Raw genomic sequence first — 22929 nt, 5'->3', positions numbered from 1 at the left:
GCAGGGCGCAGTGTGGATCTGGCTGTGTCCCCTCACCCACGGCAGACGGTCAGGCAGGGCGCAGTGCGGATCTGGCTGTGTCCACTCACCCACGGCAGAAGGGCAGGCAGGGCGCAGTGCGGATCTGGCTGTGTCCACTCACCCACGGCAGGCGGTCAGGCAGGGCGCAGTGCGGATCTGGCTGTGTCAACTCACCCACGGCAGACGGTCAGGCAGGGCGCAGTGCGGATCTGGCTGTGTCCACTCGCCCACGGCAGACGGGCAGGCAGGGCGCAGTACGGATCTGGCTGTGTCCACTCGCCCACGGGAGACGGGCAGGCAGCGCGCAGTGCGGATCTGGCTGTGTCCACTCACCCACGGGAGACGGGCAGGCAGTGCGCAGTGCGGATCTGGCTGTGTCCACTCACTGACGGTAGACGGGCAGGCAGCGCGCAGTGTGGATCGGCTGTGTCCACTCACATACGTGAGACGGTCAGGCAGGGCGCAGTGCGGATTTGGCTGTGTCCACTCGCCCACGGCAGACGGGCATGCAGGGCGCAGTGCGGATCTGGCTGTGTCCACTCACTCACGGCAGAGGGTCAGGCAGGGCGCAGTGCGGATCGGGCTGTGTCCACTCGCCCACGGCAGACGGGCAGGCAGGGCGCAGTGCGGATCTGGCTGTGTCCACTCACCCACGCCAGAAGGGCAGGCCGGGCGCAGTGCGGATCTGGCTGTGTCCACTCGCCCCCGGGAGACCGGCAGGCAGGGCGCAGTGCGGATCTGGCTGTGTCCACTCACCCACAGCAGGCGGTCAGGCAGGGCGCAGTGCGGATCTGGCTGTGTCCACTCACCCACGGCAGACGGTCAGGCAAGGAGCAGTGCGGATCTGGCTGTGTCCCCTCGCCCACGGCAGACGGGCAGGCAGGACGCAGTGTGGATCTGGCTGTGTCACCTCACCCACGGCAGACGGTCAGGCAGGGCGCAGTGCGGATCTGGCTGTGTCCACTCACCGATGGCAGGCGGTCAGGCAGGGCGCAGTGCGGATCTGGCTGTGTCGACTCACCCACGGCAGACGGTCAGGCAGTGCGCAGTGCGGATCTGGCTGTGTCCAATCGCCCACGGCAGACGGGCAGGCACGGCGCAGTGTGGATCTGGCTGTGTCCACTCACCGACGGCAGACGGTCAGGCAGGGCGCAGTGCGGATCTGGCTGTGTCCACTCGCCCACGACAGACGGGCAGGCAGGGCGTAGTGCGGATCTGGCTGTGTCCACTCACCCACGGGAGACGGGCAGGCAGGGCGCAGTGCGGATCTGGCGGTGTCCACTCACCCACGAAGGACGGTCAGGCAGGGTGCAGTGCGGATCTGGCTGTGTCCACTCACTCACAGGAGACGGGCAGGTAGGGCGCAGTGCGGATCTGGCTGTGTCCACTCACCCACGTGCGACGGGCAGGCAAGGCGCAGTGCGGATCTGGCTGTGTCCACTCGCCCACGGCAGACGGTCAGGCAGGGCGCAGTGCGGATCTGGCTGTGTCCACTCGCCCACGGCAGACGGGCAGGCAGGGCGCAGTGTGGATCTGGCTGTGTCCACTCGCCCACGGGAGACGGCAGGCAGGGCGCAGTGCGGATCTGGCTGTGTCCACTCACCCACGGCAGGCGGTCAGGCAGGGCGCAGTGCGGATCTGGCTGTGTCCACTCGCCCACGGCAGACGGGCAGGCAGGGCGCAGTGTGGATCTGGCTGTGTCCACTCGCCCACGGGAGACGGCAGGCAGGGCGCAGTGCGGATCTGGCTGTGTCCACTCACCCACGGCAGACGGTCAGGCAGGGCGCAGTGCGGATCGAGCTGTGTCCACTCGCCCACGGCAGACGGGCAGGCAGGGCGCAGTGCGGATCTGGCTGTGTCCACTCACCCACGGCAGAAGGGCAGGCCGAGCGCAGTGCGGATCTGGCTGTGTCCACTCGCCCCCGGGAGACCGGCAGGCAGGGCGCAGTGCGGATCTGGCTGTGTCCACTCACCCACGGCAGGCGGTCAGGCAGGGCGCAGTGCGGATCTGGCTGTGTCCACTCACCCACGGCAGACGGTCAGGCAAGGAGCAGTGCGGATCTGGCTGTGTCCCCTCGCCCACGGCAGACGGGCAGGCAGGGCGCAGTGTGGATCTGGCTGTGTCACCTCACCCACGGCAGACGGTCAGGCAGGGCGCAGTGCGGATCTGGCTGTGTCCACTCACCGACGGCAGGCGGTCAGGCAGGGCGCAGTGCGGATCTGGCTGTGTCGACTCACCCACGGCAGACGGTCAGGCAGTGCGCAGTGCGGATCTGGCTGTGTCCAATCGCCCACGGCAGACGGGCAGGCACGGCGCAGTGTGGATCTGGCTGTGTCCACTCACCGACGGCAGACGGTCAGGCAGGGCGCAGTGCGGATCTGGCTGTGTCCACTCGCCCACGACAGACGGGCAGGCAGGGCGTAGTGCGGATCTGGCTGTGTCCACTCACCCACGGGAGACGGGCAGGCAGGGCGCAGTGCGGATCTGGCGGTGTCCACTCACCCACGAAGGACGGTCAGGCAGGGTGCAGTGCGGATCTGGCTGTGTCCACTCACTCACAGGAGACGGGCAGGTAGGGCGCAGTGCGGATCTGGCTGTGTCCACTCACCCACGTGCGACGGGCAGGCAAGGCGCAGTGCGGATCTGGCTGTGTCCACTCGCCCACGGCAGACGGTCAGGCAGGGCGCAGTGCGGATCTGGCTTTGTCCACTCGCCCACGGCAGACGGGCAGGCAGGGCGCAGTGTGGATCTGGCTGTGTCCACTCGCCCACGGGAGACGGCAGGCAGGGCGCAGTGCGGATCTGGCTGTGTCCACTCACCCACGGCAGGCGGTCAGGCAGGGCGCAGTGCGGATCTGGCTGTGTCCACTCGCCCACAGCAGACGGACAGGCAGGGCGCAGTGTGGATCTGGCTGTGTCCACTCGCCCACGGCAGACGGTCAGGCAGGGCACAGTGCGGATCTGGCTGTGTCCACTCCCCCACGGCAGACGGGCAGGCAGGGCGCAGTGCGGATCTGGCTGTGTCCACTCGCCCACGGGAGACGGGCAGGCAGGGCGCAGTGCGGATCTGGCTGTGTCCACTCACCCACGACAGGCGGTCAGGCAGGGCGCAGTGCGGATCTGGCTATGTCCACTCACCCACGGCAGACGGTCAGGCAGTGCGCAGTGCGGATCTGGCTGTGTCCGCTCGCCCACGGCAGACGGGAAGGCAGGGCGCAGTGTGGATCTGGCTGTGTCCACTCACCCACGGCAGACGGTCAGGCAGGGCGCAGAGCGGATCTGGCTGTGTCCACTCGCCCACGGGAGACGGGCAGGCAGTGCGCAGTGCGGATCTGGCTGTGTCCACTCACACACGGCAGGCGGTCAGCAAGGGCGCAGTGCGGATCTGGCTGTGTCCACTCACCCACGGCAGAAGGGCAGGCAGGGCGCAGTTCAGATCTGGCTGTATCCACTCACCCACGGCAGACGGGTAGGTAGGGCGCAGTGCGGATCTTGCTGTGTCCACTCGCCCACGGGAGACGGGCAGGTAGGGCGCAGTGCGGATCTGGCTGTGTCCACTCACTGACGGGGGACGGGCAGGCAGGGCGCAGTGCGGATCTGGCTGTGTCCACTCACCCACGGCAGAAGGGCAGGCAGGGCGCAGTGCGGATCTGGCTGTGTCCACTCGCCCACGGGAGACGGGCAGGCAGGGCGCAGTGCGGATCTGGCTGTGTCCACTCACCCACGGCAGGCGGTCAGGCAATGGCGCAGTGCGGATCTGGCTGTGTCCACTCACCCACGGCAGACGGTCAGGCAGGGCGCAGTGCGGATCTGGCTGTGTCCACTCGCCCACCGCAGACGGACAGGCAGGGCGCAGTGTGGATCTGGCTGTGTCCACTCACCACGGCAGACGGTCAGGCAGGGCGCAGTGCGGATCTGGCTGTGTCCACTCGCCCACGACAGACGGGCAGGCAGGGCGCAGTGCGAATCTGGCTGTGTCCACTCGCCCACGGGAGACGGGCAGGCAGCGCGCAGTGCGGATATGGCTGTGTCCACTCACCCACGGGAGACGGGCAGGCAGGGCGCAGTGCGGATCTGGCTGTGTCCACTCACTGACGGGAGACGGGCAGGCAGGGCGCAGTGCGGATCTGGCTGTGTCCACTCACCCACGGGAGACGGGCAGGCAGGGCGCAGTGCGGATCTGGCTGTGTCCACTCACTGACGGGAGACGGGCAGGCAAGGCGCAGTGCAGATCAGGCTGTGTCCACTTACCCACAGGAGACGGGCAGGCAGGGCGCAGTGCGGATCTGGCTGTGTCCACTCACCCACGGGAGACGGGCAGGCAGGGCGTAGTGCGGATCTGGCTGTGTCCACTCACCCACGACAGACGGGCAGGCCGGGCGCAGTGCGGATCTGGCTGTGTCCACTCGGCCACGGGAGACGGGGAGGCAGCGCGCAGTGCGGATCTGGCTGTGTCCACTCACCCACGGGAGACGGGCAGGCAGGGCGCAGTGCGGATCTGGCTGTGTCCACTCACCGACGGGAGACGGGCAGGCAGGGCGCAGTGCGGATCTGGCTGTGTCCACTCACCCACGGGAGACGGGCAGGCAGGGCGCAGTGCGGATCTGGCTGTGTCCACTCCCTGACGGGAGACGGGCAGGCAAGGCGCAGTGCGGATCTGGCTGTGTCCACTTACCCACAGGAGACGGGCAGGCAGGGCGCAGTGCGGATCTGGCTGTGTCCACTCACCCAAGGGAGACGGGCAGGCAGGGCGCAGTGCGGATCTGGCTGTGTCCACTCACCCACGGCAGACGGTCAGGCAGGGCGCAGTGCGGATCTGGCTGTGTCCACTCACCCACGGCAGACAGTCAGGCAGGGCGCAGTGCGGACCCGGCTGTGTCCACTCACCCACGGGTGATGGGCAGAGACGGTGCTGTGTGGATCTGGCTATGTCCACTAACCCACGGCAGACGGGCAGGCAGAGCGCAGTGTGGATCTGGCTGTGTCCACTCACCCACGGCAGGCGGTCAGGCAGGGCGCAGTGTGGATCTGGCTGTGTCCACTCACCCACGGCAGACGGTCAGGCAGGGCGCAGTGTGGATCTGGCTGTGTCCACTCCCCCACGGGAGACGGGCAGGCAGGGCGCAGTGCGGATCTGGCTGTGTCCACTCGCCCACGGGAGACGGGCAGGCAGTGCGCAGTGCGGATCTGGCTGTGTCCACTCGCCCACGGGAGACGGGCACGCAGGGCGCAGTGCGGATCTGGCTGTGTCCACTCGCCCACGGGAGACGGGCAGGTAGGGCGCAGTGCGGATCTGGCTGTGTCCACTCACCCACGGCAGGCGGTCAGGCAGGGCGCAGTGCGGATCTGGCTGTGTCCACTCGCCCACGGCAGACGGACAGGCAGGGCGCAGTGTGGATCTGGCTGTGTCCACTCGCCCACGGCAGACGGGCAGGCAGGGCGCAGTGTGGATCTGGCTGTGTCCACTCGCCCACGGCAGACGGTCAGGCAGGGCGCAGAGCGGATCTGACTGTGTCCACTCGCCCACGGGAGACCGGCAGGCTGGGCGCAGTGCGGATCTGGCTGTGTCCACTCACACACGGCAGGCGGTCAGCAAGGGCGCAGTGCGGATCTGGCTGTGTCCACTCGCCCACGGCAGACGGGCAGGAAGGGCGCAGTGTGGATCTGGCTGTGTCCACTCGCCCACGGGAGACGGCAGGCAGGGCGCAGTGCGGATCTGGCTGTGTCCACTCACCCACGGCAGGCGGTCAGGCAGGGCGCAGTGCGGATCTGGCTGTGTCCACTCGCCCACAGCAGACGGACAGGCAGGGCGCAGTGTGGATCTGGCTGTGTCCACTCGCCCATGGCAGACGGTCAGGCAGGGCACAGTGCGGATCTGGCTGTGTCCACTCCCCCACGGGAGACGGGCAGGCAGGGCGCAGTGCGGATCTGGCTGTGTCCACTCACCCACGACAGGCGGTCAGGCAGGGCGCAGTGCGGATCTGGCTGTGTCCACTCACCCACGGCAGACGGTCAGGCAGGGAGCAGAGCGGATCTGGCTGTGTCAACTCGCCCACGGGAGACGGGCAGGCAGGGCGCAGTGCGGATCTGGCTGTGTCCACTCACACACGGCAGGCGGTCAGCAAGGGCGCAGTGCGGATCTGGCTGTGTCCACTCACCCACGGCAGAAGGGCAGGCAGGGCGCAGTTCGGATCTGGCTGTGTCCACTCACCCACGGCAGACGGGTAGGTAGGGCGCAGTGCGGATCTTGCTGTGTCCACTCGCCCACGGGAGACGGGCAGGTAGGGCGCAGTGCGGATCTGGCTGTGTCCACTCACTGACGGGGGACGGGCAGGCAGGGCGCAGTGCGGATCTGGCTGTGTCCACTCACCCACGGCAGAAGGGCAGGCAGGGCGCAGTGCGGATCTGGCTGTGTCCACTCGCCCACGGGAGACGGGCAGGCAGGGCGCAGTGCGGATCTGGCTGTGTCCACTCACCCACGGCAGGCGGTCAGGCAATGGCGCAGTGCGGATCTGGCTGTGTCCACTCACCCACGGCAGACGGTCAGGCAGGGCGCAGTGCGGATCTGGCTGTGTCCACTCGCCCACGGCAGACGGACAGGCAGGGCGCAGTGTGGATCTGGCTGTGTCCACTCACCGACGGCAGACGGTCAGGCAGGGCGCAGTGCGGATCTGGCTGTGTCCACTCGCCCACGACAGACGGGCAGGCAGGGCGCAGTGCGGATCTGGCTGTGTCCACTCGCCCACGGGAGACGGGCAGGCAGCGCGCAGTGCGGATATGGCTGTGTCCACTCACCCACGGGAGACGGGCAGGCAGGGCGCAGTGCGGATCTGGCTGTGTCCACTCACTGACGGGAGACGGGCAGGCAGGGCGCAGTGCGGATCTGGCTGTGTCCACTCACCCACGGGAGACGGGCAGGCAGGGCGCAGTGCGGATCTGGCTGTGTCCACTCACTGACGGGAGACGGGCAGGCAGGGTGCAGTGCGGATCTGGCTGTGTCCACTCACCCACGGGAGACGGGCAGGCAGGGCGCAGTGCGGATCTGGCTGTGTCCACTCCCTGACGGGAGACGGGCAGGCAAGGCGCAGTGCGGATCTGGCTGTGTCCACTCGCCCACGGCAGACGGGCAGGCAGGGCGCAGTGCGGATCTGGCTGTGTCCACTCACCCACGGCAGACGGGTAGGCAGGGCGCAGTGCGGATCTGGCTGTGTCCACTCGCCCACGGGAGACGGGCAGGTAGGGCGCAGTGCGGATCTGGCTGTGTCCACTCACTGACGGGAGACGGGCAGGCAGGGCGCGGTGCGGATCTGGCTGTGTCCACTCACCCACGGCAGAAGGGCAGGCAGGGCACAGTGCGGATCTGGCTGTGTCCACTCGCCCACGGGAGACGGGCAGGCAGGGCGCAGTGCGGATCTGGCTGTGTCCACTCACCCACAGCAGACGGTCAGGCAGGGCGCAGTGCGGATCTGGCTGTGTCCACTCACCCACGGCAGACGGGCAGGCAGGGCGCAGTGCGGATCTGGCTGTGTCCACCCACCGACGGCAGACGATCAGGCAGGGCGCAGTGCGGATCTGGCTGTGTCCACTCACCCACGGCAGAAGGGCAGGCAGGGCGCAGTTCAGATCTGGCTGTGTCCACTCGCCCCCGGGAGACGGGTAGGCAGGGCGCAGTGCGGATCTGGCTGTGTCCACTCGCCCACGGCAGGCGGTCAGGCAGGGCGCAGTGCGGATCTGGCTGTGTCCACTCACCCACGGGAGACGGGCAGGCAGGGTGCAGTGTGGATCTGGCTGTGTCCACTCACCCAACGGGGAGGGTCAGGAAGGGCGCAGTGCAGATCTGGCTGTGTCCACTCACCCACGGCAGACGGGCAGGCAGGGCGCAGTGTGGATCTGCCTGTGTCCACTCACGCACGGCAGACGGGCAGGCAGGGCGCAGTGCAGATATGGCTGTGTCCACTCGCCCACGACAGACGGGCAGGCAGCACGCAGTGCGGATCTGGCTGTTTCCACTCGCCCACGGGAGACGGGCAGGCAGCGCGCAGTGCGGATCTGGCTGTGTCCACTCACCCACGGGAGACGGGCAGGCAGGGCGCAGTGCAGATCTGGCTGTTTCCACTCACCGACGGGCGACGGGCAGGCAGGGCGCAGTGCGGATGTGGCTGTGTCCACTCGCCCACGACAGACGGGCAGGCAGGGCGTAGTGCGGATCTGACTGTGTCCACTCACCCACGGCAGACGGGCAGGCAGGGCGCAGTGCGGACCTGGCTGTGTCCATTCACTGACGGGAGACGGGCAGGCAAGGTGCAGTGCGGATCTGGCTGTGTCCACTCACCCACGGGAGACGGGCAGGCAGGGCGCAGTGCGGATCTGGCTGTGTCCACTAACCCACGGCAGACGGGTAGGCAGGGCGCAGTGTGGATCTGGCTGTGTCCACAAACCCACGGCAGATGGTCAGGCAGGGCGCAGTGCGGATCTGGCTGTGTCCACTCACCCACGGCAGAAGGGCAGGCAGGGCGCAGTGCGGATCTGGCTGTGTCCACTCGCCCCCGGGAGACGGGCAGGCAGGGCGCAGTGCGGATCTGGCTGTGTCCACTCACCCACGGCAGGCGGTAAGGCAGGGCGCAGTGCGTATCTGGCTGTATCCACTCACCCACGGCAGACGGACAGGCAGGGCGCAGTACGGATCTGGCTGTGTCCACTCGCGCACGGCAGACGGGCAGGCAGGGCGCAGTGTGGATCTGGCTGTGTCCACTCACCCACGGCAGATGGTCAGGCAGGGCGCAGTGCGGATCTGGCTGTGTCCACTCACCAACGGCAGGCGGTCAGGCAGAGCGCAGTGCGGATCTGGCTGTGTCCACTCACCCACGGCAGAGAGACAGGCAGTGCGCAGTGCGGATTTGGCCGTGTCCACTCGCCCACGACAGACGGGCAGGCAGGGCGCCGTGCGGATCTGGCTGTGTCCACTCACCCACGTGAGACGGGCAGGCAGCGCGCAGTGCGGATCTGGCTGTGTCCACTCACCCACGGCAGACGGTCAGGCAGGGCGCAGTGCGGATCTGGCTGTGTCCACTCACCCACGGCAGACAGTCAGGCAGGGCGCAGTGCGGACCCGGCTGTGTCCACTCACCCACGGGTGATGGGCAGAGACGGTGCTGTGTGGATCTGGCTATGTCCACTAACCCACGGCAGACGGGCAGGCAGAGCGCAGTGTGGATCTGGCTGTGTCCACTCACCCACGGCAGGCGGTCAGGCAGGGCGCAGTGTGGATCTGGCTGTGTCCACTCACCCACGGCAGACGGTCAGGCAGGGCGCAGTGCGGATCTGGCTGTGTCCACTCCCCCACGGGAGACGGGCAGTCAGGGCGCAGTGCGGATCTGGCTGTGTCCACTCGCCCACGGGAGACGGGCAGGCAGGGCGCAGTGCGGATCTGGCTGTGTCCACTCGCCCACGGGAGACGGGCACGCAGGGCGCAGTGCGGATCTGGCTGTGTCCACTCGCCCACGGGAGACGGGCAGGTAGGGCGCAGTGCGGATCTGGCTGTGTCCACTCACCCACGGCAGGCGGTCAGGCAGGGCGCAGTGCGGATCTGGCTGTGTCCACTCGCCCACGGCAGACGGACAGGCAGGGCGCAGTGTGGATCTGGCTGTGTCCACTCGCCCACGGCAGACGGGCAGGCAGGGCGCAGTGTGGATCTGGCTGTGTCCACTCGCCCACGGCAGACGGTCAGGCAGGGCGCAGAGCGGATCTGACTGTGTCCACTCGCCCACGGGAGACCGGCAGGCTGGGCGCAGTGCGGATCTGGCTGTGTCCACTCACACACGGCAGGCGGTCAGAAAGGGCGCAGTGCGGATCTGGCTGTGTCCACTCGCCCACGGCAGACGGGCAGGCAGGGCGCAGTGTGGATCTGGCTGTGTCCACTCGCCCACGGGAGACGGCAGGCAGGGCGCAGTGCGGATCTGGCTGTGTCCACTCACCCACGGCAGGCGGTCAGGCAGGGCGCAGTGCGGATCTGGCTGTGTCCACTCGCCCACAACAGACGGACAGGCAGGGCGCAGTGTGGATCTGGCTGTGTCCACTCGCCCATGGCAGACGGTCAGGCAGGGCACAGTGCGGATCTGGCTGTGTCCACTCCCCCACGGGAGACGGGCAGGCAGGGCGCAGTGCGGATCTGGCTGTGTCCACTCACCCACAACAGGCGGTCAGGCAGGGCGCAGTGCGGATCTGGCTGTGTCCACTCACCCACGGCAGACGGTCAGGCAGGGAGCAGAGCGGATCTGGCTGTGTCAACTCGCCCACGGGAGACGGGCAGGCAGGGCGCAGTGCGGATCTGGCTGTGTCCACTCACACACGGCAGGCGGTCAGCAAGGGCGCAGTGCGGATCTGGCTGTGTCCACTCACCCACGGCAGAAGGGCAGGCAGGGCGCAGTTCGGATCTGGCTGTGTCCACTCACCCACGGCAGACGGGTAGGTAGGGCGCAGTGCGGATCTTGCTGTGTCCACTCGCCCACGGGAGACGGGCAGGTAGGGCGCAGTGCAGATCTGGCTGTGTCCACTCACCCACGGCAGACGGGCAGGCAGGGCGCAGTGCGGACCTGGCTGTGTCCATTCACTGACGGGAGACGGGCAGGCAAGGTGCAGTGCGGATCTGGCTGTGTCCACTCACCCACGGGAGACGGGCAGGCAGGGCGCAGTGCGGATCTGGCTGTGTCCACTAACCCACGGCAGACGGGTAGGCAGGGCGCAGTGTGGATCTGGCTGTGTCCACAAACCCACGGCAGATGGTCAGGCAGGGCGCAGTGCGGATCTGGCTGTGTCCACTCACCCACGGCAGAAGGGCAGGCAGGGCGCAGTGCGGATCTGGCTGTGTCCACTCGCCCCCGGGAGACGGGCAGGCAGGGCGCAGTGCGGATCTGGCTGTGTCCACTCACCCACGGCAGGCGGTAAGGCAGGGCGCAGTGCGTATCTGGCTGTATCCACTCACCCACGGCAGACGGTCAGGCAGGGCGCAGTACGGATCTGGCTGTGTCCACTCGCGCACGGCAGACGGGCAGGCAGGGCGCAGTGTGGATCTGGCTGTGTCCACTCACCCACGGCAGATGGTCAGGCAGGGCGCAGTGCGGATCTGGCTGTGTCCACTCACCAACGGCAGGCGGTCAGGCAGAGCGCAGTGCGGATCTGGCTGTGTCCACTCACCCAGGGCAGAGAGACAGGCACTGCGCAGTGCGGATTTGGCTGTGTCCACTCGCCCACGACAGACGGGCAGGCAGGGCGCCGTGCGGATCTGGCTGTGTCCACTCCCCCACGGGAGACGGGCAGGCAGCGCGCAGTGCGGATCTGGCTGTGTCCACTCACCCACGGCAGAGAGTCAGGCAGTGCGCATTGCGGATCTGGCTGTGTCCACTCGCCCACGACAGACGGGCAGGCAGGGCGCAGTGCGGATCTGGCTGTGTCGACTAGCCCACGGCAGAGGGGCAGGCAGGGCGCAGTGCGGATCTGGCTGTGTCCACTCACCCACAGCAGACGGTCAGGCAGGGCGCAGTGCGGATCTGGCTGTGTCCACTCACCCACGGGAGACGGGCAGGCAGGGCGCAGTGCGGATCTGGCTGTGTCCACTCACCCACGGGAGACGGGCAGGCAGGGTGCAGTGTGGATCTGGCTGTGTCCACTCACCCAACGGGGAGGGTCAGGAAGGGCGCAGTGCAGATCTGGCTGTGTCCACTCACCCACGGCAGACGGGCAGGAAGGGCGCAGTGTGGATCTGCCTGTGTCCACTCACGCACGGCAGACGGGCAGGCAGGGCGCAGTGCAGATATGGCTGTGTCCACTCGCCCACGACCGACGGGCAGGCAGCGCGCAGTGCGGATCTGGCTGTTTCCACTCGCCCACGGGAGACGGGCAGGCAGCGCGCAGTGCGGATCTGGCTGTTTCCACTCACCCACGGGAGACGGGCAGGCAGGGCGCAGTGCAGATCTGGCAGTTTCCACTCACCGACGGGCGACGGGCAGGCAGGGCGCAGTGCGGATGTGGCTGTGTCCACTCGCCCACGACAGACGGGCAGGCAGGGCGTAGTGCGGATCTGACTGTGTCCACTCGCCCACGGGAGACGGGCATGCAGCGCGCAGTGCGGATCTGGCTGTGTCCACTCACCCACGGGAGACGGGCAGGCAGGGCGCAGTGCGGATCTGGCTGTGTCCACTCACCCACGGCAGGCGGTCAGGCAGGGCGCAGTGCGGATCTGGCTGTGTCCACTCACCCACGGCAGACGGGCAGGCAGGGCGCAGTGCGGACCTGGCTGTGTCCATTCACTGACGGGAGACGGGCAGGCAAGGTGCAGTGCGGATCTGGCTGTGTCCACTCACCCACGGGAGACAGGCAGGCAGGGCGCAGTGCGGATCTGGCTGTGTCCACTCGCCCACGGCAGACGGGCAGGCAGGGCGCAGTGCGGATCTGGCTGTGTCCACTCACCCACGGGAGACCGGCAGGCAGGGCGCAGTGCGGATCTGGCTGTGTCCACTCGCCCACGGGAGACGGGCAGGCAGGGCGCAGTGCGGATCTGGCTGTGTCCACTCACTGACGGGAGACGGGCAGGCAAGGGGCAGTGCGGATCTGGCTGTGTCCACTCACCCACGGGAGACGGGCAGGCAGGGCGCAGTGCGGATCTGGCTGTGTCCACTCACCCACGGCAGACGGTCAGGCAGGGCGCAGTGTGGATCTGGCTGTGTCCACTCACCCACGGGAGACGGGCAGGCAGGGCGCATGCGGATCTGGCGGTGTCCACTCAGCCACGAAGGACGGTCAGTCAGGGTGCAGTGCGGATCTGGCTGTGTCCACTCACCCACGGGAGACGGGCAGGTAGGGCGCAGTGCGGATCTGGCTGTGTCCACTCACCCACGACAGGCGGTCAGGCAGGGCGCAGTGCGGATCTGGCTGTGTCCACTCACCCACGGCAGACGGTCAGGAAGTGCGCAGTGCGGATCTGGTTGTGTCCGCTCGCCCACGGCAGACGGGCAGGCAGGGCGCAGTGTGGATCTGGCTGTGTCCACTCACCCACGGCAGACGGGCAGACAGGGCGCAGTGCGGATATGGCTGTGTCCACTCGCCCACGACAGACGGGCAGGCAGCGCGCAGTGCGGATCTGGCTGTTTCTACTCACCCACGGGAGACGGGGAGGCAGCGCGCAGTGCGGATCTGGCTGTGTCCACTCACCCACGGGAGACGGGCAGGCAGGGCACAGTGCGGATCTGACTGTGTCCACTCACTGACGGGAGACGGGCAGGCAAGTTGCAGTGCGGAACTGGCTGTGTCCACTCACCCACGGGAGACGGGCAGGCAGGGCGCAGTGAGGATCCGGCTCTGTCCACTCACCCACGGCAGACGGGCAGGCAGGGCGCAGTGTGGATCTGGCTGTGTCCACTCGCCCAGGGGAGACGGGCAGGCAGGGCGCAGTGAGGATCCGGCTCTGTCCACTCGCCCACGGCAGACGGGCAGGCAGGGCGCAGTGCGGATCTGGCTGTGTCCACTCGCCCAGGGGAGACGGGCAGGCAGGGCGCAGGGCGGATCTGGCTGTGTCCACCCACCCACGGAAGGCGGTTAGGCAGGGCGCAGTGCGGATCTGGCTGTTTCCACTCACCCACGGCAGACGGTCAGGCAGGGCGCAGTGCGGATCTGGCTGTGTCCACTCGCCCACGGCAGACGGGCAGGCAGGGCGAGGTGCGGATCTGGCTGTGTCCACTCACCCACGGCAGACGGTCAGGCAGAGCGCAGTGCGGATCTGGCTGTGTCCACTCACCAACGGCAGGCGGTCAGGCAGACCGCAGTGCGGAACTGGCTGTGTCCACTCACCCACGGCAGAGAGTCAGGCAGTGCGCAGTGCGGATCTGGCTGTGTCCACTCGCCCACGACAGAGAGGCAGGCAGGGCGCAGTGCGGATCTGGCTGTGTCCACTCGCCCACGGGAGACGGGCAGGCAGCGCGCAGTGCGGATCTGGCTGTGTCCACTCACCCACGGCAGAGAGTCAGGCAGTGCGCATTGCGGATCTGGCTGTGTCCACTCGCCCACGACAGACGGGCAGGCAGGGCGCAGTGCGGATCTGGCTGTGTCCACTCGCCCACGGGAGACGGGCAGGCAGGGCGCAGTGCGGATCTGGCTGTGTCCACTAGCCCACGGCAGAGGGGCAGGCAGGGCGCAGTGTGGATCTGGCTGTGTCCACTCACCCACAGCAGACGGTCAGGCAGGGCGCAGTGCGGATCTGGCTGTGTCCACTCACCCACGGCAGACGGGCAGGCAGGGCGCAGTGCGGATCTGGCTGCGTCCACTCACCGACGGCAGACGATCAGGCAGGGCGCAGTGCGGATATGGCTGTGTCCACTCACCCACGGCAGAAGGGCAGGCAGGGCGCAGTTCGGATCTGGCTGTGTCCACTCGCCCCCGGGAGACGGGTAGGCAGGGCGCAGTGCGGATCTGGCTGTGTCCACTCGCCCACGGCAGGCGGTCAGGCAGGGCGCAGTGCGGATCTGGCTGTGTCCACTCACCCACAGCAGACGGGCAGGCAGGGCGCAGTGCGGATCTTGCTGTGTCCACTCGCCCACGGCAGACGGGCAGGCAGGGCGCAGTGTGGATCTGGCTGTGTCCACTCGCCCAGGGGAGACGGGCAGGCAGGGCGCAGGGCGGATCTGGCTGTGTCCACCCACCCACGGAAGGCGGTTAGGCAGGGCGCAGTGCGGATCTGGCTGTTTCCACTCACCCACGGCAGACGGTCAGGCAGGGCGCAGTGCGGATCTGGCTGTGTCCACTCGCCCACGGCAGACGGGCAGGCAGGGCGAGGTGCGAATCTGGCTGTGTCCACTCACCCACGACAGACGGTCAGGCAGAGCGCAGTGCGGATCTGGCTGTGTCCACTCACCAACGGCAGGCGGTCAGGCAGAGCGCAGTGCGGATCTGGCTGTGTCCACTCACCCACGGCAGAGAGACAGGCAGTGCGCAGTGCGGATTTGGCTGTGTCCACTCGCCCACGACAGACGGGCAGGCAGGGCGCCGTGCGGATCTGGCTGTGTCCACTCCCCCACGGGAGACGGGCAGGCAGCGCCCAGTGCGGATCTGGCTGTGTCCACTCACCCACGGCAGAGAGTCAGGCAGTGCGCATTGCGGATCTGGCTGTGTCCACTCGCCCACGACAGACAGGCAGGCAGGGCGCAGTGCGGATCTGGCTGTGTCCACTCGCCCACGGGAGACGGGCAGGCAGGGCGCAGTGCGGATCTGGCTGTGTCCACTAGCCCACGGCAGAGGGGCAGGCAGGGCGCAATGTGGATCTGGCTGTGTCCACTCACCCACAGCAGACGGTCAGGCAGGGCGCAGTGCGGATCTGGCTGTGTCCACTCACCCACGGGAGACGGGCAGGCAGGGCGCAGTGCGGATCTGGCTGTGTCCACTCACCCACGGGAGACGGGCAGGCAGGGTGCAGTGTGGATCTGGCTGTGTCCACTCACCCAACGGGGAGGGTCAGGAAGGGCGCAGTGCAGATCTGGCTGTGTCCACTCACCCACGGCAGACGGGCAGGCAGGGCGCAGTGTGGATCTGCCTGTGTCCACTCACGCACGGCAGACGGGCAGGCAGGGCGCAGTGCAGATATGGCTGTGTCCACTCGCCCACGACAGACGGGCAGGCAGCACGCAGTGCGGATCTGGCTGTTTCCACTCGCCCACGGGAGACGGGCAGGCAGCGCGCAGTGCGGATCTGGCTGTGTCCACTCACCCACGGGAGACGGGCAGGCAGGGCGCAGTGCAGATCTGGCTGTTTCCACTCACCGACGGGCGACGGGCAGGCAGGGCGCAGTGCGGATGTGGCTGTGTCCACTCGCCCACGACAGACGGGCAGGCAGGGCGTAGTGCGGATCTGACTGTGTCCACTCACCCACGGCAGACGGGCAGGCAGGGCGCAGTGCGGACCTGGCTGTGTCCATTCACTGACGGGAGACGGGCAGGCAAGGTGCAGTGCGGATCTGGCTGTGTCCACTCACCCACGGGAGACGGGCAGGCAGGGCGCAGTGCGGATCTGGCTGTGTCCACTAACCCACGGCAGACGGGCAGGCAGGGCGCAGTGTGGATCTGGCTGTGTCCACAAACCCACGGCAGATGGTCAGGCAGGGCGCAGTGCGGATCTGGCTGTTTCCACTCGCCCACGGGAGACGGGCAGGCAGCGCGCAGTGCGGATCTGGCTGTGTCCACTCACCCACGGGAGACGGGCAGGCAGGGCGCAGTGCAGATCTGGCTGTTTCCACTCACCGACGGGCGACGGGCAGGCAGGGCGCAGTGCGGATGTGGCTGTGTCCACTCGCCCACGACAGACGGGCAGGCAGGGCGTAGTGCGGATCTGACTGTGTCCACTCGCCCACGGGAGACGGGCATGCAGCGCGCAGTGCGGATCTGGCTGTGTCCACTCACCCACGGGAGACGGGCAGGCAGGGCGCAGTGCGGATCTGGCTGTGTCCACTCACCCACGGCAGGCGGTCAGGCAGGGCGCAGTGCGGATCTGGCTGTGTCCACTCACCCACGGCAGACGGGCAGGCAGGGCGCAGTGCGGACCTGGCTGTGTCCATTCACTGACGGGAGACGGGCAGGCAAGGTGCAGTGCGGATCTGGCTGTGTCCACTCACCCACGGGAGACGGGCAGGCAGGGCGCAGTGCGGATCTGGCTGTGTCCACTAACCCACGGCAGACGGGCAGGCAGGGCGCAGTGTGGATCTGGCTGTGTCCACAAACCCACGGCAGACGGTCAGGCAGGGCGCAGTGCGGATCTGGCTGTGTCCACTCACCCACTGCAGAAGGGCAGGCAGGGCGCAGTGCGGATCTGGCTGTGTCCACTCGCCCCCGGGAGACGGGCAGGCAGGGCGCAGTGCGGATCTGGCTGTGTCCACTCACCCACGGCAGGCGGTAAGGCAGGGCGCAGTGCGTATCTGGCTGTATCCACTCACCCACGGCAGACGGTCAGGCAGGGCGCAGTACGGATCTGGCTGTGTCCACTCGCCCACGGCAGACGGGCAGGCAGGGCGCAGTGTGGATCTGGCTGTGTCCACTCACCCACGGCAGACGGTCAGGCAGGGCGCAGTGCGGATCTGGCTGTGTCCACTCACCCACGGCAGACGGTCAGGCAGGGCGCAGTGCGGATCTGGCTGTGTCCACTCGCCCACGGCAGACGGGCAGGCAGGGCGCAGTGTGGATCTGGCTGTGTCCACTCACCCACGGCTGACGGTCAGGCAGGGCGCACTGCGGATCTGGCTGTGTCCACTCACCCACGGCAGGCGTTCAGGCAGGGCGCAGTGCGGATCTGGCTGTGTCCACTCACCCACGGCAGACGGTCAGGCAGTGCGCAGTGCGGATCTGGCTGTGTCCACTCGTCCACGGCAGACGGGCAGGCAGGGCGCAGTGTGGATCTGACTGTGTCCACTCACCGACGGCAGACAGTCAGGCAGGGCGCAGTGCGGATCTGGCTGTGTCCACTCGCCCACGGCAGACGGGCAGGCAGGGCACAGTGCGGATCTGGCGGTGTCCACTCACCCACGAAGGACGGTCAGGCAGGGTGCAGTGCGGATCTGGCTGTGTCCACTCACCCACGGGAGACGGGCAGGCAGGGCGCAGTGCAGATCTGGCTGTGTCCACTCACCCACGGGAGACGGGCAGGCAGGGTGCAGTGCGGATCTGGCGGTGTCCACTCACCCACGAAGGACGGTCAGGCAGGGTGCAGTGCGGATCTGGCTGTGTCCACTCACCCACGGGAGACGGGCAGGTAGGGCGCAATGCGGATCTGGCTGTGTCCACTCACCCACGGGAGACGGGCAGGCAGGGCGCAGTGCGGATCTGACGGTGTCCACTCACCCACGAAGGACGGTCAGGCAGGGTGCAGTGCGGATCTGGCTGTGTCCACTCACCCACGGGAGACGGGCAGGTAGGGCGCAGTGCGGATCTGGCTGTGTCCACTCACTGACGGGAGACGGGCAGGCAGGGCGCAGTGCGGATCTGGCTGTGTTCACTCACCCACGGCAGAAGGGTAGGCAGGGCGCAGTGTGGATCTGGCTGTGTCCACTCGCCCACGGGAGCCGGGCAGGCAGAGCGCAGTGCGGATCTGGCTGTGTCCACTCACCCACGGCAGGGGGTCTGGCAGGGCGCAGTGCAGATCTGGCTGAGTCCACTCACCCACGGCAGACGGTCAGGCAGGTCGCAGTGCGGATCTGGCTGTGTCCACTCGCCCACGGCAGAGGGGCAGGCAGGGCGCAGTGTAGATCTGGCTGTGTCCACTCACCCACAGCAGACGGTCAGGCAGGGCGCAGTGCGGATCTGGCTGTGTCCACTCGCCCACGGCAGACGGGCAGGCAGGGCGCTGTGCGGATCTGGCTGTGTCCACTCACCCACGGCAGACGGTCAGGCAGGGCGCAGTGCGGATCTGGCTGTGTCCACTCACCCACGGCAGACGGGCAGGCAGGGCGCAGTGCGGACCTGGCTGTGTCCACTCACTGACGGGAGACGGGCAGGCAAGGTGCACTGCGGATCTGGCTGTGTCCACTCACCCACGGGAGACGGGCAGGCAGGGCGCAGTGCGGATCTGGCTGTGTCCACTCACCCACGGGAGACGGTCAGGCAGGGCGCAGTGCGGATCTGGCTGTGTCCACTCACCCACGGCAGACGGGCAGGCAGGGCGCAGTGTGGATCTGGCTGTGTCCACAAACCCACAGCAGATGGTCAGGCAGGGCGCAGTGCGGATCTGGCTGTGTCCACTCACCCACGGCAGAAGGGCAGGCAGGGCGCAGTGCGGATCTCGCTGTGTCCACTCGCCCCCGGGAGACGGGCAGGCAGGGCACAGTGCGGATCTGGCTGTGTCCACTCACCCACGGCAGGCGGTAAGGCAGGGCGCAGTGCGTATCTGGCTGTATCCACTCACCCACGGCAGACGGTCAGGCAGGGCGCAGTACGGATCTGGCTGTGTCCACTCGCCCACGGCAGACGGGCAGGCAGGGCGCAGTGTGGATCTGGCTGTGTCCACTCACCCACGGCAGACGGTCAGGCAGGGCGCAGTGCGGATCTGGCTGTGTCCACTCACCCACGGCAGACGGTCAGGCAGGGCGCAGTGCGGATCTGGCTGTGTCCACTCGCCCACGGCAGACGGGCAGGCAGGGCGAAGTGTGGATCTGGCTGTGTCCACTCACCCACGGCTGACGGTCAGGCAGGGCGCACTGCGGATCTGGCTGTGTCCACTCACCAACGGCAGGCGGTCAGGCAGGGCGCAGTGCGGATCTGGCTGTGTCCACTCACCCACGGCAGACGGTCAGGCAGTGCGCAGTGCGGATCTGGCTGTGTCCACTCGTCCACGGCAGACGGGCACTCAGGGCACAGTGCGGATCTGGGGGTGTCCACTCACCCACGAAGGACGGTCAGGCAGGGTGCAGTGCGGATCTGGCTGTGTCCACTCACCCACGGGAGACGGGCAGGCAGGGCGCAGTGCGGATCTGGCTGTGTCCACTCACCCACGGCAGACGGGCAGGCAGGGCGCAGTGTGGATCTGGCTGTGTCCACTCACCCACGGCAGACGGGCAGGCAGGGCGCAGTGTGGATCTGGCTGTGTCCACTCACCCACGGCAGACGGGCAGGCAGGGCGCAGTGCGGATATGGCTGTGTCCACTCGCCCACGACAGACGGGCAGGCAGCGCGCAGTGCGGATATGGCTGTGTCCACTCGCCCACGGGAGACGGGCAGGCAGCGCGCAGTGCGGATCTGGCTGTGTCCACTCACCCACGGGAGACGGGCAGGCAGGGCGCAGTGCAGATCTGGCTGTGTCCACTCACCGACGGGAGACGGGCAGGCAGGGCGCAGTGCGGATCTGGCTGTGTCCACTCGCCCACGACAGATGGGCAGGCAGGGCGTAGTGCGGATCTGACTGTGTCCACTCGCCCACGGGAGACGGGCATTCAGCGCGCAGTGCGGATCTGGCTGTGTCCACTCACCCACGGGAGACGGGCAGGCAGGGCGCAGTGAGGATCTGGCTGTGTCCACTCACTGACGGGAGACGGGCAGGCAGGGCGCAGTGCGGATCTGGCTGTGTCCACTCACCCACGGCAGGCGGTCAGGCAGGGCGCAGTGCGGATCTGGCTGTGTCCACTCACCCACGGCAGACGGGCAGGCAGGGCGCAGTGCGGACCTGGCTGTGTCCACTCACTGACGGGAGACGGGCAGGCAAGGTGCAGTGCGGATCTGGCTGTGTCCACTCACCCACGGGAGACGGGCAGGCAGGGCACAGTGCGGATCTGGCTGTGTCCACTCACCCACGGGAGACGGTCAGGCAGGGCGCAGTGCGGATCTGGCTGTGTCCACTCACCCACGGCAGACGGGCAGGCAGGGCGCAGTGCGGATCTGGCTATGTCCACTTGCCCAGGGGAGACGGGCAGGCAGGGCGCAGTGCGGATCTGGCTGTGTCCACTTTCCCACGGCAGGCGGTCAGGCAGGGCGCAGTGCGGATCTGGCTGTGTCCAGTCACCCACGGCAGACGGTCAGGCAGGGCGCAGTGCGGATCTGGCTGTGTCCACTCGCCCACGGCAGACGGGCAGGCAGGGCGCAGTGCGGATCTGGCTGGGTCCACTCACCCACGGGAGACGGTCAGGCAGGGCGCAGTGCGGATCTGGCTGGGTCCACTCACCCACGGGAGACGGGCAGGCATGGCGCAGTGCGGATCTGGCTGTGTCCACTCACTGACGGGAGACGGGCAGGCAGGGCGCAGTGCGGATCTGGCTGTGTCCACTCACCCACGGGAGACGGGCAGGCAGGGCGCAGTGCGGATCTGGCGGTGTCCACTCACCCACGAAGGACGGTCAGGCAGGGTGTAGTGCGGATCTGGCTGTGTCCACTCACCCACGGGAGACGGGCAGGCAGTGCACAGTGCGGATATGGCTGTGTCCACTCACCCACGGGAGACGGGCAGGCAGGGCGCAGTGCGGATCTGGCTGTGTCCACTCACTGACGGGAGACGGGCAGGCAGAGCGCAGTGCGGATCTGGCTGTGTCCACTCACCCACGTGCGACGGGCAGGCAGGGCGCAGTGCGGATCTGGCGGTGTCCACTCACCCACGAAGGACGGTCAGGCAGGGTGCAGTGCGGATCTGGCTGTGTCCACTCACCCACGGGAGACGGGCACGTAGGGCTCAGTGTGGATCTGGCTGGGTCCACTCACCCACGTGAGACGGGCCGGCAAGGCGCAGTGCGGATCTGACTGTGTCAACTCGCCCACGGGAGACGGGCAGGCAGGGCGCAGTGCGGATCTGGCTGTGTCCACTCACCCACGGGAGACGGTCAGGCAGGGCGCAGTGCGGATCTGGCTGTGTCCACTCACCCACGGCAGACGGGCAGGCAGGGCGCAGTGCGGATCTGGCTGTGTCCACTTGCCCAGGGGAGACGGGCAGGCAGGGCGCAAGGCGGATTTGGCTGTGTCCACTTACCCACGGCAGGCGGTCAGGCAGGGCGCAGTGCGGATCTGGCTGTGTCCACTCACCCACGGCAGACGGTCAGGCAGGGCGCAATGCGGATCTGGCTGTGTCCACTCGCCCACGGCAGACGGGCAGGCAGGGCGCCGTGCGGATCTGGCTGGGTCCACTCACCCACGGGAGACGGTCAGGCAGGGCGCAGTGCGCATCTGGCTGTGTCCACTCACCCACGGGAGATGGGCAGGCATGGCGCAGTGCGGATCTGGCTGTGTCCACTCAATGACGGGAGACGGGCAGGCAGGGCGCCGTCCGGATCTGGCTGTGTCCACTCACCCACGGGAGACGGGCAGGCAGGGTGCAGTGCGGATCTGGCGGTGTCCACTCACCCACGAAGGACGGTCAGGTAGGGTGCAGTGCGGATCTGGCTGTGTCCACTCACCCACGGGAGACGGGCAGGCAGTGCACAGTGCGCATATGGCTGTGTCCACTCACCCACGGGAGATGGGCAGGCAGGGCGCAGTGCGGATCTGGCTGTGTCCACTCACTGACGGGAGACGGGCAGGCAGGGCGCAGTGCGGATCTGGCTGTGTCCACTCACCCACGGGCGACGGGCAGGCAGGGCGCAGTGCGGATCTGGCTGTGTCCACTCACCCACGGCAGACGGGCAGGCAGGGCGCAGTGTGGATCTGGCTGTGTCCACTCGCCCACGGCAGAGGGGCAGGCAGGGCGCAGTGCGGATCTGGCTGTGTCCACTCACCCACGGCAGACGGTCAGGCAGGGCGCAGTGCGGATCTGGCTGTGTCCACTCACCCACGGCAGACGGTCAGGCAGAGCGCAGTGCGGATCTGGCTGTGTCCACTCACCAACGGCAGGCGGTCAGGCAGAGCGCAGTGCGGATCTGGCTGTGTCCACTCACCAACGGCAGAGAGTCAGGCAGTGCGCAGTGCGGATCTGGCTGTGTCCACTCGCCCACGACAGACGGGCCGGCAGGGCGCAGTGCGGATCTGGCTGTGTCCACTCGCCCACGGGACACGGGCAGGCAGCGCGCAGTGCGGATCTGGCTGTGTCCACTCACCCTCGGCAGAGAGTCAGGCAGTGCGCATTGCGGATCTGGCTGTGTCCACTCGCCCACGACAGACGGGCAGGCAGGGCGCAGTGCGGATCTGGCTGTGTCCACTCACTGACGGGAGACGGGAAGGCAGGGCGCAGTGCGGATCTGGCTGTGTCCACTCACCCACGGCAGACGGGCAGGCAGGGCGCAGTGTGGATCTGGCGGCGTCCACTCACCCACGGCAGACGGGCAGGCAGTGCGCAGTGCGGATCTGGCTGTGTCCACTCACCCACGACAGGCGGTCAGGCAGGGCGCAGTGCGGATCTGGCTGTGTCCACTCACCCACGGCAGATGGTCAGGCAGTGCGCAGTTCGGATCTGGCTGTGTCCGCTCGCCCA

Source organism: Microcebus murinus, chromosome 27 (assembly GCF_040939455.1).
Source record: "Microcebus murinus isolate Inina chromosome 27, M.murinus_Inina_mat1.0, whole genome shotgun sequence".
NCBI classification, from domain to species: Eukaryota; Metazoa; Chordata; class Mammalia; order Primates; family Cheirogaleidae; genus Microcebus; species Microcebus murinus.
This window is presented reverse-complemented; position numbering follows the sequence as displayed.